Consider the following 16,513-nt stretch of genomic DNA (forward strand, 5'->3'; position numbering starts at 1 on the left):
TCGCTGCAGCTGTACACAGCCCATATGTAAATAGCCCATCCAACCAACTACCTACCTCATCCCCATATTTTTTTTTTCTCTTCTTTTGCACACCATCATCTCTACTTGCAAATCCTCATCTGCACATATATCACTCCAGTGTAAATTTCTAAATTGTAATTACTTTGATACTATTGGCCTATTTATTGCCTTACCTCATTACTTCATTTGCACACACTGTATACAGATTTTTATATTGTGTTGTTGACTGTACGTTTGTTTATGTTTATGTCTAAATCTGTGTCTTTGTCTCACTGCTTTGCTTTATCTTGGCTAGGCCGCAGTTGTAAATGAGGATTTGGATTTCATTTTTTTGCTTTAAGAAGCATTTTTGACCCCTGCGAGTCGCAGCCTTAATTCCTATAAATCCAGACTCAAGCCCCAAACCACCATTATGAAAACTCCTAGATCCCCGGTGTCTTTCCTGAAGCTTCAATGACTGAAAGGAAGTCATTGTTTCAGCAGCCAGTAATGACGATTAGTCACAATCTGGGGATCGACTGCAGATCAGTCAAAGACGTGTGGATCCTCAAAGGGAACATTGCCGACTGTCCCAACCATGTATAATTAGCAGATTGATTGTTTTCCCGGGGAGATTGAGGGGAAATCTTTTGAAGTGCGCCTGGTAATAATCTTGGATTGGACACCATGAAATGCAAAGCAATTGCCTTCAAGTTAAAAGCCAGGGAGCCATCATCCCCGGGGGGTTCATGCATATTTGGATGTGCATTCCCTAATTTGGCTCATTGTCAGAGGTTGTGATTGCAACTGCATTTGGAATATACAGTTACTATATGTAACGTTCATAACATGGTAATTGGTAATGGGATCCATACCTCAGGCCCCCTTTTGAGTTACGTTCCCGTATCCCAAGTTGTGGGGTGGTGGGGAGACCTATTCAATTCTAGGTAGCAATTGAAATAGTGGAAACAGAACCGTAAAATAAGTGTGTCCTCCCAGAGCTTTCATGCTAAAGTTTTCAATTTGGAAGAAATACTGTTGCAATATTAGAGAGCATGGTGAATTACTTTACTGGAAATAACCTTTATTAAAGGAACAAGAACAGAATGCAGTAAATCAGGGAAAGGTATACGGCATACTGTTGCCATCAATAATGGATCGGGAAAGAAGTCGGCGGCGATGGAACCTCAGAAGGCCTACCCTTTGTCAAGGTCTATGTGCCGTAGCGGTGCGAGTAAATAATGCATGATGTCAGATCCCTCTCTTTCCTCCCTCGCAGGTCGTTGGGGGACACGGTTGCTCGGTCGTGATTGGCTGTGCCTCAAGGCACCGGAAGGAGATGGATAATCACCTGCTCCATTTAGCCATGCCACGCCAGCGGCCACAGGCCCGGCGCCCTACTGTTCAGACCATTGTGTCTGAGCCCGGCGCTCAACGCCAGGACCTCTGGTTAACTTCAGTCGGCGGGGGCCGCGCTGCAGCATAGCTGTCACATCGTTATTGTTACATCCGACTGTTTGAGAAGTAAATCAGCAATAGCTACACCTGCTGGGAGGTTAATTTTCTTATTTTTACAGCGCAATAGTTAGTGGAATGGCATGATCGGCGACAGCGGACAGCATTCGCTGCAAACCCATTTTCTGTTCTGCTTTGACTGTGAGTCTGTGGCCCCCTCCCTCCCTTTTTCTCTCAACCTCTTCTTTTCGCTCCCTTTCTTTCAGACACTAGCGTATGGGCTAGTGTGAGAAGCATCCGTCCGTGGGATCTCAATGAGGTCGGCCTTGAGAACTGGGGGGCTCTCTGCTAGTCCCCGCGTCCCCCTCCTGCAGGCTGTCTGCGGGAGCCAGGCACCCCCCCGCCCCCCCCATGGAGTGATCCCTTGCCACTGCCTCATCACATAATCCATATTCTAAAGGGCAGCTGGAGGAGTAAACACCAAAGAACCACAACAGCACTGAGGCGTCCTCTCTTTTTATGAGCCGTTTCTCCATAACAAACGTCTGTGTCTGCAACAGACACACTCTGCATGTCAAATTCCAAACTCCAAAACCCAGAGTGAGAACCTGTCAAACCCCAACTGAATACCCGCCATTTTGACGATTTTATTTTGTATTATTTCTCCCCCTCTTAATCTCTTTTGCTTTTAGAAGGAGGGACGATAAGTAAGAAAATTCAGGCTAGTTTCTGGTACTGTTTCCTGAATTCGTTGCCGTATCTTGGCCAGGGCAGACACTTTTTTTCTTTCTTGTTTGTACATACAGCTATTGTGAAAATGAGCTACTTGACTGTATAGGTTGCTGTTTATCCTAGGGCTTTGGAGATACGCCTGATTTGACAGAGGGTGGATCAATAGCGGCGGGTGACTGTCAAAGGCAAGACATTCTAACCAGATTCATATTTATTCTCTCGACAAACCATCCAGGCCCAAGCCCACCACCTCTCCCTCCTCAAAGGTCCCAATTATACAATTTCCCCAAACTAAGCGCTCTCAATGTAGGCCTATCCATTATATCAGAGAGGCTGCTGCCTACATACAGACTTGAAATCATTGGCCACTCTAACAAATGGATCACTAGTCACTTTATTAATGCCACTTTAATGATTATGTTTACACATTTTGCATTACTCATCCCATTTGTATATACTGTATTTTATACCATCTATTGCATCTTGCCTATGCCGGTCGGTCATGGCTCATCCATATATTTATATGTACATATTATTTATCCATCCCTTTACTTAGATTTGTGTGTATTAGGTAGTTGTTGCGGAATTGTTAGATTACTTGTTAGATATTGCTGCACTGTCTGAACTAGAAGCACAAGCATTTCGCTACACTCGCAATAACACCTGCTAACCATGTGTATGTGACCAATGTAATTTTATATCCTCACAAGTCATTATGAAGGCAAGTTAGCCTTGGCATAAGCATCCAGTTGTTGCTTTGAAATATGATGTCATTAGGCAGTATTTTTGATATCCATACTCCACAACCTAGGTCAACGACACGTGTTAACACATTACTGTATATGTACATTTACATTGAACGGGGTCTTGAGGGACCTGGACATTAACTTGCACATGCCTTTGACCCATTTTAGTATTCCTTAACCATCCAATCATCATCGTGCTCTCTTTTTAACGTAGTAGTTCTAGGATTCGGTAGACATTGCCTGTAATTGCTTGTCCAGGGTTTGTATATTTTCATTCTCCTAATGGTCAGGAGTTAAGATTTGGGTTGGGTAATCTGATCCTAGGTCTGTGTATAGATGCAACTTCTACCTTGAGCCCTGTACTTTGAGCAATATCTCAGAGTACGCGTTTCAAATACACTTGCAAATAAGTACAAGTTATTAGTGGAGGATCGCTGAAGGAGAAATATCATCCACCTCTTGTACATTGATTATCATGAGTAATGACATGCCCAATCAATTTTTTTAAATGAGCTATGAATATAATCCGGTATAATTTGATGTTCTCAATCTTCTAGACAGAAAAATTCCCCCCCCCAAAAAATATGCTTGGCCATAACACGCAAACACATACATTGAAATGAAGTTGTGAAATGCATTCCTCCTTTTGCAAATAGGCTACAGCATTGGGTGAAAAACAACCTAAAATGACATTTGTTTAGCCATAACAACATGGGGGGGGAATTAATTCCTTGACTTTTGATTCAGCCCCGATTTTGTCAAATGATTATAATATCGATAGTGCACCCTTTAAGACTTCCCTTCAGGCATCCATTTTGGCTTGCTTGTCTTGACATGTTTTTATATTATGCGTTCTTTCGAACGAATAGTTTGTCCTCAGACCATGAAATGTATAAAAAAATAAAAACACATTCAATGCAATAGAATGTTTGGGAAAAGGATATGCATGGGCGTACTACTGAAGTGCACGACTGATAGCAACAATGGAATCTAGACCAATTTTTTCCATCAACCACACATATTTGCAAGAGCAATTTATTGCAAATAGATTTCCTTTGTGTGGTCTTTTTTGGTATTTTTCAAGGAATTTACATGTACAATAGCGGGAGTTCCCAAACATTTTTTTTGTTGCTTCGTGACACACCAGAAAATATCATCTTGGTTGCGGAGAGAAAATGTTGCAGTATAAAAGCAAATTTCCTACAATTCTACACATTTTGCCATGGAAGCTAATAGAAAATGTTTCCGTTTTTAAGCACATTTCTATGCTATTCTACGCATTTTTACATCACTAATGCTGTGTTCTTAATGTCAAAACATTTGGTTTTAGTCGTTTAAGTTTAAACTGAAACCGTTTTTCCATCCTGAAAATGTATTCCACCTATTTATTTATTATTATTTTTTGCAATGCACGAAACATGCCATCCCGTGACCCACCTGGACCCCTGCCCCAGCACACGAGTTGGTCTCAACTCAACCCATAGTTTGGGAACTACTACAATAGAGGACACAACGGTAATCTGTGGTCAGCTGTGGTTGCTCATTGCATTTCATAGACAAACAACTAACCAGGCTTGATTTAAGCCCTTTTTAGACAATTTTAGATGTCTTATGTCATGATAATGTCCACGCCGTGGGCTAATTCTTAGGTTATAAACAATTGTCGGACGTCTTGGCTCATTCAGTGTAACAGGGTCTAGGTCTGCTGATTTTAATTACCACAACGTGCGGTCATAGGCTCCAACAAAGTTCTGTCAGTGTCAGATTTTTTTTCCCTTTATTGTGTAGTGTGGCTGGTGTTACGAGCCGATCCCAGGGACTGACCAATTGGAACACGGCCGGCACTGAGTAGGCACACAATAATATGATTCATGTGAATAGTCAGATTAATATAATAGTTTGATTTAAACGTTTACATGCTGTGCAAGAAGAACAATTTCCCTAATAATCTTATTTAAATGACACATCTGAAATCAAAATAAACATTCTACCGCAGCAACCATGTTACTTTGTATGTGAAAACCGTTTCTAAGATGTATCCTTTCAGCTTTTACGAACTCACCTCTGTCGCACATAAGCATAGAGAGAGGCTTGAGCAGCTGCTGCTGGCACATGGGCAGATCAAATACACCGCTGCAATTGTTGGAGCCTACATCGGCTGACGTAGCCCAACAAAACTACTAAGTGTGCCTTTTTAAAGCTTAATCTAATTCCTTGTTTTTGCTCAACATTTTATGCAGATGTGTTAAGAGGTCACATTGACAGTTTGTAGATTTTCTTTAATGATTTTAGAGGCAATTATAAACATTCCCAAATACATTTCGCAGCCCAATTAGAGATTGAGGACATTTATGTCCCCTTCACGGCATGTTAAAAGTTAAATAAACAATATTAATTTGACCAAGTCACATTAATATCCTATTTTGTCAAGACTCAAGTGACATCCAAAATCAAACAAGTAAACAAACAACAAAGTAACTAATAAATACTCAGACTATTTTTTGTTGTTGTTTTGTTCTATGTAGACTGTCCATAGTGACAAAGAAAGAGTCAAATCAATAAATGTTTGTCTCTTTCGTGATGGGAATGAAATGCTCTTGTTTCCCTAGAAAGTCTATGATCAAATTCACAGAATATGCAGCCTACAGTATAGTTGGTTTGATTTTGAGTTCATTTATAATGCAAATTAACTAACTAATGTTGTTTGTGTATATCTCAGCACGTTAGTGTTTTGTATTAGCTCTTTAACTGCTTATGGCGTAATTAACAACGCTTTAGGACAAAGAGACATCCCATCTATAATTGTTTGGGGCTATTGTGGCAGTGATGTCACCCTGATGGATAAGTTAATATCAAAACAGTGCTTAAACAAGTGCACAAGGTGACACTTTTAGGTCAGGAACACTTGAGTGACTACTACACCGTCCCCCATGTGAATTCATGTCACTGTTTCTCTATTGTCAATGTATGTCACCCATCGAGATGTCTTGGAGATGCTTTTCTAGGGCAAACACACTATCCCCCCCCTAGGGTTTAGCTTTAGCTGGTGTCAGTCTCCATCCCCTCTCCTTCCCTTTCTTTCTCTCTTTTCCATCTCTATACTTATGCGGGGTAAACACACACACGCTCAGCCTATTGTCTGTGAGTGCAGCTAGAGCCAGACACTGTAACACGATCCGTGATGGAGCGGTGCAAATCTTTCAGCACTCTCTCTACTGTCTTACGTAAAGGAGAGAAGCGAGAGATGTACAGCATTGAGTAAGAGGAGGAGGAGAAAGGATGCAAGGCAGCAGGAGAGAGGTTGGCTACTAGAACGATGCTTGTGTGTCTGTGTGTGACTTCCTGGTCCAGTAGGTTTTAACCCTTGTGGCAGCCAGCGACTGAATGCGTCAATGAGGCAAACGAAAGCGTTCCAGTGCACTGTGTGACTGTAGTATCTATCAAAACTCGAGCGAAGAGGATATCCAAGGCATTTTTACATCTGCTACAAAGCCAGAAATACTCTAAGAAGTGGAGCTCCTTAGGAACTCTTGAGGGAATAGCCACAGTCATTGCCAAAGGTAAAGCCTGTACTGTGGCACTGGATATGCTTTCAAATGTTGATGAGAAAAGCATGAAAGATGATTCTTGTATTTTATTGTACTTTACATTATACGGCTTAGTTTTCTCTATCTTAACTAATTTGTTGGATACGTTATGCAAGAAAATAGCAATTTTTAACTTATGTGGTACAATACTGTATGGTTTAGTTTGTGAAAGGCATGCATATCCTGTCAGCGTGTATGTGAATGTAACTGTTCAACCATTGGCTTGGGCCTTAGTTGGACTGCAGCTCTGTATATCCCTCCCAATCCTTTCACTGATCATCAAGTTATTAAGGAGACTCCGGGCTCTAATTTCGTCTGACAATTGTCAAATGCGTGCTTGTTTGCTACTTTGACCTGTTAAAGCCGGCGCTCTTCTACTGTCAAACCATAGCGACAGGATTGGTAATTGACCTGTCTTATATGAGCTTGCTTGCGCTGAGGTGGGAGGGGTGGCAATATCTGAGGTGTGTCCTTAAAAACGTATACCAAAAGGGCCAATTTCAGTATGCACTGATGGGGATATTTAAGACCGAAAGCTGGTTTTAGCAGTAACGAGGTTGGTTATGGCATTGATTTTGACAACCGAAGCGCAGCCTATCCAACCGCGATGCACAGTCCCCATATGCACATGGAACAATAGATATGTGCTTTTTGTGCCCATAAACCTCGTATTTAGAAACATAAATATTTTTTTCCCCTTTTAGTTTAATTTGACTAAAAACCAAGCAAAGCCTCTCCTTTTCATAATGAACTTCCCAATGCATTCACCAAGTTATTCAGTCCTATAACGCCGTATCAATGGTAGGACAAGGCTATATCTTGCTTTTTGAGAATGTGTCTTACACATACAATAAAATGCACAGGATCCTGGTATTTGTTGTTTGAGTGTGCAGGGTAAAGCAAGGGTTGGAACCGGTTCAAGGAACAGAACCCGAAAACCGGTAAAATAATGAAATGATTTGAGGAACGGAACCCAAACCGAAAACGAAAGTGATCTATGCTGTTCTGGAACAGAACTGTTATTTTAAAAGCATGCTAGTGCTTTTCACTGCTAGTTAAAGATACTATAGTTATCAGGATTCACGGATTTATTAGCTACAAAAAGGTAAGACATATTTTTTTTTATAGTGCTGCTCTGCACACACACGTATGTTAGCCATCTAGCTAGCTAACGTTTGCTCCGTTCTGATGTTAAACTAACTCGGATGACATTCAAAGCTCCTCCATAGAAGCTGCTCCTCCATAGGTATAATTCTGTGGCCCTAATTCAGATAATGCGTGTCATAACAAAATGCCCAGTGCTTTAAGGCGACCTTCCTCCATCCTCTCTTGCTCTCTCTTCATCTGCAAAATGTCAGTTTCATCTCGCGCCCTATACTGTGCCTGGAAGCACAGTGTGTGTGTTTCTTTCATTATGATTAATCTACGCTGTTACGTCAAAATACAATTTGCTCTTAGACTTTCCTGTACAGGTTCAATTGCTTACCCGCTCCATAGCAAGCTGCTCTATCCCCACTGATTGGTCATGTAATTTCATGTCGAGCTAAATGTTTGAGGTTTAAATAGGAACAGAAAGGAGCTATATAAACCAGACATTTTGGGGGGTTTGATCCGGTTCAGAACTTTATTTTGCTAGTCGGTCGGAACAGTGATTCCAACCCCTGGCGTAAAGGCCCTATATTGTTTGAAGCCAGTTACAACAATGTTGACTGTCAACACTCCAAACATATTAAGTAAACACTGGATGTTATTTTTTTTACTATTGCTATTACTCATTACTGTAGCGTTTTTATACTGAACAAAAAATAATTATGCAACATGCAACAATTTCAAAGATTTTACTGAGTTACAGTTCACATAAGGAAATCAGTCAATTGAAATAAATGAATTAGGCCCTAACCTATGGATTTCACATGACTGGGCAGGGGCAATCTGTGGGTGGGTCTGGGAGGGCATAGGCACACCGACGGTGGAGGCAAGCCCAGTCAATCGGAATAAAAAATTTGAGACATCTGTCGCATTGTGTTGTGTGACAAAACTGCACAGCTTCTTGAGATGTCACACCTTTCAGGTGGATGTATTGTCTTTGGCAAAGGAAAAATGCTCACTAACAGGGATGTAGAGAAATAAGCTTTTTGTGCATATGGAACATTTCTGGGATCTTTTATTTCAACTCATGAAACATGGAACCAACACTTTAGATGCTGCGTTTGTATTTTTGTTCAGTAAAATACAGTGTATCTATCCACAATGGACTAGAAAGAGAATATTCTGTGACGAGGGCTTGGCCAGTGAGTGGCCAAGCCCTCTTCACACCTATAATTAATACATTTATTCCTCAAAACCCAGCCCCTTCGCGCCATTGTGCGCATAAGTCCTGCAGTGAAAATAGAAAATACTTCTGACACAGCCCCGGGCCTATAGCGCTACTGGCAAACCTTAGATTTTCCATTGCTTTAGGTTTGTTAAAATAGAGCCCTCAATTTTTATTGTTTTTGTCAAAATATCAAGGTTATTTTTGCTTGTTGGATTCTTGTCAATACCAGACACCAGCTTTACACTTTTAAATTGATAATACCACATTCTCATTCATATGCACTTAGCTAGAACCATGTCCACTGAAGCTGGGAATATTTACATTGCAAGTCAATTGGAAACAGATTGCAGTTTGGAATTCTACAGACTCAAGTTACTATACACATGCCCAGAACCATTTTTTTTGTTGGCCTATTCTCTACAAATGAAAAATAAGTAAATAAAATGTTGAATGGACATTTTAGGTGGCTTTAAGCCTTTTGGAGTCGTTTCATATTGGAAGTGACCGATAATAGGTATTATTAGGCCTGTCGTCTTCCAGAAACTTCTATTCTTATGTTTCTCTGCAGTCTGCACTACTTGCACATTGCCAATGCAATCGAAACTCTCCTTCAATGTGGTTTGGTAATGGCTATGACAAATCTTGCCTGGATGGTAGATATTGCTTCCTGGGTCTTTACTCCTTTGATTTAACCATTGTGGGGTCTACGTCATGACCTTGGAGACAGTGACAGATTGAAGTGCTTAGCAGAGCACTAGTCGTAAAGACAGAGTAATAGGTGTGTAGAAAGTGGCGACCAACAATAAGCAGTAGAGATTCATCACAGATAAATAAGCTAGGGTGTCAAACCGGGCCATACAGTTGCAATCCACATATATTTACAGATGACAGGTAAATACAAGTGGGCCAACTCAACAAGCTTTTCTCTGTGGGTATTGCGTCATATGAGGTCTTGTCCTGGAGCTACAGCTATGATTTATTGCCAAGGCCAAAAGGTGGAGCAAGGTAACTGTATTTGTAGCTGTTACCTGAATAAGAGGGATATGGTTAAATTACGCTGCTCACATATTCATTTGATTCAATTCATGACGTTTTGATTGTTCAAGTCTGATTTTATCCTAGTTGTTTATAATATCCATGATGCCCATATACATTATGCAGTTTAATTATTTCAGTTTTTTTTATTGCTATTTCCAGTGTCAACTGTAATATCACTTTATGTCCTTAAGAGACAATCTCTAATTTAAATGTCCTGCCAAAAGGGCTGCCCCTGCACCTGCTCGTTGACTGTGGTGTTGGGACTTGACAATGTAACTGTGACTGACATTTCTATGACATTGTGGAATTATTTTGTAAAAGCCCACCAAAACCAAAGAAAAGGAGTGGTTTTGGAAGTGGTCATCACAGAATCCTAATCACCCAAATTAAATGTTAAATGTTCCAGAACCCACCCTCACCGTTTGTAAAGATGCGTAGGGGCCAAACTGTTGACTGGATATGAGTTACAGATTGTGCCTTTTTAGTGCTGGATGTTTTTTAATGGAATTAATCTAAATAGTGTACTTACACCTCGAAATAGTGTACTTGCGCCTCTAAATAGTGTACCTAAGTGACGAAATACACAGCAGGAGTGTAAAAAAGAAAAAAAAAGAAGAAAAAGGGTCCAAACTCTTATGGAAGATTTCCTAAAGATGTCCTAAAGTTTCTCGATGTTATGACACAGTATGATATAATCCAGTGAATTAAATGGTGCAGTTTTGTGATTCATCAGAATTTGGTAAATTATGTTTACAATTGACATAATTTGGTACGCGGTACCATGGGTGCGCAACGTAACATGGGCACATATTATTGTCCCACACAGTCCTTGCAAACCAGCGTTGAAGTGTATTGTTTTGTTTCATAATTAAACGTTGTATGTATCAGTATTTCTCTCCTGGAAATGATTTGAGAATAACCCATTAGTTTCTCTTTCATTTTGGAAATAATTGTCAGACATGAACCTGTTAGCGTTTTGATCATTCTGCAAATATTGTACAATGATGGCACCTAACTCATTTTAATGATACTCGCAGAGGGCATTGTCCTTCTCTCAAATTGTTCACCGGTATAGTTATGGCAATCATTATCCCAACTGTAAAGCCAGCGGGTGGGTGCCATCTCTGTAGGTAGAAAAGACCATTTAGCTACTTGGTTTTTAATGTTTATGATTATCAGTGACACTAACCCCCCACCCCCGGTGTCACAGCTCTAATTTGCTACTTGTATTAATACATAAATGGGGGCAGTTCTGTCCTTGAGCAAGGCGGTTAACCCCCCCCCAACAACTACTACCCGGGAGCCGATGAGAAAACATGGCACAGATACAGCAACAAAAAACATTACATATCTTTGATATTTTCGTCTGTAACCATGTTTATTAAGCTAGCTATGGAATGACCTAGATACCGATTTGTTCTACTCATTTCCGCTTGTTAAACATTTAGAGAAACATTTTCCACTTTTAGTCGCATAGGTGAAGTCTATATTCTGCAAAGCTGTTGACATAGATTAATATGTCTAGACCTAATTCTTGACGTCAAGTCGTATGTACATATAAATACAATAATTGCCTGGTAATTGGCTGAGAGCTTGCCACCGAAAGGCATCTCCAATGCTGCACGCCAAATGCCAGGCCTGTCAACGCATCTGCATACAATAGGACATGTCAGATATCACTGGCACCCCCTCACGGCCGCCTGTACCCTTTGCATTAATCGGGGACACAGGATGGGGGGGGGGGGGGGGGGGGGAGCGGGAGAAGCTTTTGAGTCCTCCTGTGAAAGGCCACTTAAGAGGATATTTCTTCTCAGGTTCGTCTGATTTGGTGTTTCTCTGGCGTAACATTAAGGAGTTCCTGGAAGAGGGCAAACATTCCAGCTAACTAACTATCTTTTATATATTCTCACTTTCACCCCTCTGTCTCTGCCTCTCTCTTTCTGCCTCTTTGTTTGTCTGTCTCTCTCTCTCTCTCACTCACTCACTCACTCACTCACTCACTCACTCACTCACTCACTCACTCACTCACTCACTCACTCACTCACTCACATATCCATCACAGGAAGCCCAGAGGTGCCTTTTGCCATTACTGTACCTTTTTCACTGAGATGTTGCTGCCTTTTAAAGTAGTTGGCTTACTTTGATGTCGTCTTCAAATGGATGCTGAGCAAACGTTCAACTCCCAAACCAGATATAGTGCAGAGACATTAAATTCTCACAATCACTCAACACTTGAAGCAAATCATGTACAGTACATCTCACTAACTTGCAATACCAGAGGGGACCATTTTTAAAAAGTGTTTTTATGTGTTTTGAAAGGTGAATGGGGAAGTCAAGTGTTTTCTGTCTGGATCCGTGCTATTTATGGGCTAGCTCTACCGGAGGATTACCGCAAGTGGCAGAGTATTCATTATTTAGATGGCAGTAGTGGAGCGGGACAGTGACGTGTGCCACTATGGTAGAAAAAGTTGTGCTTGTAGATTGAAGGCAGGCCTACTTGTAGCAACTTGCAGCTAGCACTAACGAGTGAGAAAGTTAGACGTACGAATATCATACCCGCCAAGACATGCTAACCTCTCACCATTGCAATAACAAGGCAGGTTAGCATTTTTGGGGGGGTTTGAAATTTATGGGTTCAACTTTCTCTCTCATAGTTATTCATGATTCATTCAGGATTATTCGTAGTCATGGTAGCATCCACATTCATGTAGATTCAAGTGTTTCGAAACATATTATATACTTATTTACAATAAAAGTGACTCCAAAATGACATGATTTACCATTCATTTATATTGGGAACACAATCATTTGAAACACAACCAAAACAAACAGCAAATGCATCCAGTCACAAGCTTGATACAGTATGTCAAAAACGATTTCCATTATGTCAGAGAACAGTATCGAAACTGGACTTCGACCAGACACTTTTTAAAAGCTGATTATTCAGATGACCTACATTGTTATTAAAAGGTGAAACATTTTTTTTTTTCAAAATAAAATAATTCCAGATGCATCCCCATGCTTTATTTTCTGTTTACCTTGAGAGAGACCTCTCCCACTCCTTGCGAGCTCTCCTCCCTCATAGTTCTCTAACTTGACTCGACGTGGAGGAGATTGACAGCAATCCTTATGCCGCTCTCAAAGAGGAACATGGCCTCCCAGTACGAGCCAGTGAGCTCCCAATTTAACTACTGCTAGCTCTGTACTTGCTGAAAAGGAATGATGATGGTGGCATGGCACATAGTGTAGCCTTGCTACTGGGTGTTAATGTCCACCCAGAGCAGAAACCAGTGTCATTCTAGAACAATTGTTGCCTTATCAGTTAAGCTCAATTGCTACGCTTGCATTTTTTTTCTGCGAATACCTCCGTCTTCCTAGGAATACCAACAAATGTAATCAGAATGCTTGTCACACTAAAAGAGCAGCTATTAGACACTTTTACCTGACTTTGTTAGCAATATCAATGTATTTCCCAGGTCCTTATGACAAATAAAAAGGTGCAAGGGTAATTTAATTGTGTTTTAACTCATCCATCCAAATCCTTATGGCTGATTTTGATTTCTTTATCCATATGTGTTAGCAGCCAGGCCTCCATTCTCCTGAGAGAGAGACTTAGCATTTAGATTGGTTGATCCAGGCTACAACGTTGGATAAACCTGTTTTTAAAGCATTGCATTGATGAGAATCAGCCAGTAATCCCCTCTGGGTGTGGTGACCTTATCAGGCTAAATACCTTATCATGCTAAACACCTGACAATGAGATGCTGTCACTAAGGGGAACACAAAGACACTGGGTAAAAGTGTCCCACCACTGTTATTGACCTCTACAAGAGTGCACTGTCATCAGGTTGCTCTGCCACAAGGTGTACTGTAGACACAACATACTGAATGAATTGAAATGGAAGCGTGGATTCTGTAAATCTTTTTGAACAGATGCCAAGGCTTCCCCAGGTTTTCTAGTCCCTGACGTAGTTACACTTCAGAAAGGCTCAGGAAACCAAGAGCACTTCAAATAAAAGTCTGGTTACTAAGAGTTTGGATTGAATAGGCTCTCAAATGTCTTAGAAAATCTTGAACTTTCATATTCGGCCATCAACCAATCCTGCATATTGAGCAACGTAAACCCAGATTTCATTACAACCAATCCTCATCATCATAGAGACATGACATATTATCAATATTATGCTTGGATGAACATAATTGGAAAAAAAAACGGGTCACATGGTTTTATTTACTTGTCTCTGCAGGCATTGAGGAGATATTGACAGTCACATGAGGTGTGGTAAATCTCTCCTCTCCACAGCATCCTGAACCTGGTTCGTTATGTGTCCTGTTTTTTTGTTCCAAAATATTTATTTGATCCTCCTCCCCCGTCACTCATAGCTCGCTCACTCTTGTGTTGAAAAGGTCCATCCCATCACCCAGTGCTCTCACCTACAATACCAGCCAGGAGTTTTCCAAGAAAGTTGAGGGAAAAGAGGCTAATTTGGAATGGCTTTTATTGGCATCATTGGTCAAGGTCAAATTAAACCCCTGGTCCAAAGAAGTGGCTCTAGAAGTGTTGGTTATACTAGTAACGCTTTTGCTGACATAATATAACGTGCACTATAGCCATATAATATTTAGGAAACGTCCAGCGGCTCCTCTCAAAGCCGATAACTCATCATTTCACAGAACCATATGTCACAAATGTCCTTTTCTATTCATATTTTCTCCTGTGAGCCTTCTCCTCACTTTCCTCACTTTGCATGATGTATTTCATGTCCTAATGAGCGAGATTCAGATGAGTCTTGTATTTCAGTGTTAAGGAACACAGCAGGGACCACATGTCCCAAGCCTCACTTCCCACTGCTAGCGTTTGGTGAAACAGGAAGAGTGCGTGGAGCAGATTGTTATAGCTGACTTGAAATACCATGTGTTAATTACGTGATTTCCTTATCTAATTGGAGAAAGCAAACCAGATTAGCCTGGGGTGAAGAACAAGCAAAGTGTCTTGAATTGCAAATATGGTTTTAAATAAATAATTTACACAGTGTATAAAGATGGAAAAATGAAGTGAGATGAATGGTAAAATAAATGTTGTTGTACTCTTTTGTTCTGCAGTGAATTGTTTGGAGTAGGTTGCGGCCTGCACAATACTCCTCCCTTTCTTGACACTCATGGCAAATTCAAAAGACTCCATTATATTATCAGCAGGTCAGAGCTTGATATGCAATTTGCGATGCACCAGGATGAGAAATAGGAGAGGTGGCAAGGCCATGATGGCTTGCTAAAATGCTAATAGATTTCTGCCAGTATGATTTATAGCTAATGGCATTGTGGAAAAGTGGAGAATAATGCTGCATTGGGCCAGGGCAAGATTTGATCTTATTTTTCAACAAACAAGAAAAAAGACCGACATGGTAAATAATAGAGCCGTTTGTTTCTGCATATAAGCTCAATAAGTGTATGGAGGCCATGGACATAATATGCAGTGTTTTTCAGCCCACTTGCTTATCTGTTTATCATTCTCGTTGTACCCATTCTGTTAGCACTCTCCTACCACCCACACATAGGCTTTACTGCACCAGCAGGCAAACTGTCCATACCGCTGAGAGTCACTTCTGGCTGTATTCATTCCTGTTTAAATGCACAAAATGTAATTTCCTGACATTTTGTGGTAGATGAGGAATGGGGCTTGGGACATTTGACCACTTTCAAATTCATAGATCATACAATACTTGAAGCACATGGATGGAGGATAGAGGATTGACCAAATCCGTACAACAGTTCTAAACTACTGCTCTTCTAGTGATCCAGTATCATTAGGTGTTTAATTGAAAATATTTACAGTAGAACATTTTATACACATTTAGTTCATATCTTAGTCCTTATACTGGGGGTGGCAGGTGGCCTAGTGGTAAGAGCGTTGGGCCACTAACCAAAAGGTTGCTAGATCAAATCCCCGAACTGACAACGTAAAAATCTGTCGTTCTGCCCCTGAACAAAGCAATTAACCCACTGTTCCTAGGCCGTCATTGTAAGTAAAAAACGGTGGGTTAACTGCCTTGTTCAGGGGCAGAACGACAGGTTTTTACCTTGGCAGCTCGGGGATTCAATCTTGCAACCTTACAGTTAACTAGTCCAACGCTGTAACCACCTGCCTTACATTGCACTCCACGAGGAGCCTGCCTGTTACGCAAATGCAGTAAGAAGCCAAGGTTGAAGCAAATTGAGTTGCTAGCTAGCATTAAACGTATTTTATAAAAACAATCAATCATAATAACTAGTTAACTATACATGGTTGATGATATTACTAGTTTATCTAGCGTGTCCTGCGTTGCATATAATCGATGCGGTGCGCATTTGCGAAAAAGGACTGGCGTTGCTCAAATGTGTACCTAACAATAAACATCAATGCCTTTCTTAAAATCAATAAACAAGAATATATTTTTATACCTGCATATTTAGTTAATATTGCCTGCTAACATCAATTTCTTTTAACTAGGAAATTGTGTCACTTCTCTTGCAACAGAGTCAGGATATATACAGCAGTTTGGGCCGCCTGGCTCGTTGCGAACTAATTTGCCAGAATTTTACGTAATTATGACATAACATTGAAGGTTGTGCAATGTAAAAGGAATATTTAGACTTATGGA

At 40.6% G+C, this 16,513-nt stretch overlaps 1 protein-coding gene across 8 annotated transcripts in view; it reads left to right on the forward strand.

Moving 5' to 3' along the window:
* The window catches only part of LOC110505123 (teneurin-3-like), a 260,767-nt gene that overhangs the window by 141,405 nt on the left and 102,849 nt on the right, over window positions 1-16,513 (forward strand). For 3 of the 8 annotated variants that reach the window (XM_090219767.1, XM_090219768.1, XM_090219769.1), the window contains exon 1: window positions 6,064-6,493. The exons of the other annotated variants lie outside the window; for them this stretch is intronic. The gene's annotated coding sequence lies outside the window, so the exon portion shown is untranslated. Of the gene's footprint in view, window positions 1-6,063; window positions 6,494-16,513 lie in introns of those variants that run through there. 8 annotated transcript variants of the gene reach the window in all.

The sequence above is a fragment of the Oncorhynchus mykiss genome, chromosome 25 (genome assembly GCF_057628025.1).
Source record: "Oncorhynchus mykiss isolate SJ-2025 chromosome 25, ASM5762802v1, whole genome shotgun sequence".
Classification (NCBI taxonomy): domain Eukaryota; kingdom Metazoa; phylum Chordata; class Actinopteri; order Salmoniformes; family Salmonidae; genus Oncorhynchus; species Oncorhynchus mykiss.